The following is a 981-nucleotide window of genomic DNA, read 5'->3' as shown; positions in this document are numbered from 1 at the left end:
ATCCATGACTGTGAGACATGCGCTGCAATCAAGCAGGCCAAGCGGGTGAAGCCTCTGTGGTATGGTGGGCGATGGTCCAAATACAAGTATGGGGAGGCCTGGCAGATTGATTACATCACACTGCCTCAAACCCGCCAAGGCAAGCGCTATGTGCTCACAATGGTAGAAGCCACCACTGGATGGCTGGAGACCTATCCTGTGCCTCATGCTACTACCCGGAACACCATCCTGGGCCTGGAAAAGCAAGTCCTTTGGAGGCATGGCACCCCTGAGAGAATCGAGTCTGACAATGGGACTCATTTTAAGAATACCCTTATTAACACCTGGGCTAGAGAACATGGCATTGAGTGGGTGTACCATATCCCTTACCATGCACCAGCTGCAGGCAAAGTGGAATGGCGTAATGGATTGTTGAAAACCACTTTGAACGCACTGAGTGGGAGAACCTTCAGAAATTGGGAACAGAATCTAGCAAAGGCCACCTGGTTAGTTAACACCCGAGGTTCCACCAATAGAGCTGGTCCAGCCCAATCTGAATCCCTGCATACAACAGATGGAGATAAGGTCCCAGTAGTGCATGTCAGAGGTCTGTTAGGAAAGACTGTTTGGATTAATTCTGCCTCGAGTACAGACAAACCCATCCGTGGGGTTGTCTTTGCTCAGGGACCTGGTTGCACATGGTGGGTAATGCAGAAAGATGGAACAACAAGTTGTGTACCACAAGGAGATCTGATTGTTGGGTGAAAACCACCTGTAGTGTGAAATGCCAGTATACCCCTGCTTGCTGATTGTCACTGTCACTGTTCATATGTAGCTGTGTATATATATATATATACGTATTAATGTGTATGTAGAATTAGAATATCTCAGTCTGGGCATCGAGCCAACAATATGGGATAAGGGGTGGAATGTCTTGGGGTGACCTTATGACGTGTATCCCATATCGCCGCCTATGCCCAGAAATTAATTTTTGGGCCTTTC

Source organism: Corvus brachyrhynchos, unplaced genomic scaffold (genome assembly GCF_000691975.1).
Source record: "Corvus brachyrhynchos isolate BGI_N302 unplaced genomic scaffold, ASM69197v1 scaffold227, whole genome shotgun sequence".
Classification (NCBI taxonomy): domain Eukaryota; kingdom Metazoa; phylum Chordata; class Aves; order Passeriformes; family Corvidae; genus Corvus; species Corvus brachyrhynchos.
The sequence above is the reverse complement of the archived record's forward strand: the minus strand, read 5'-3'. Positions refer to the sequence as shown.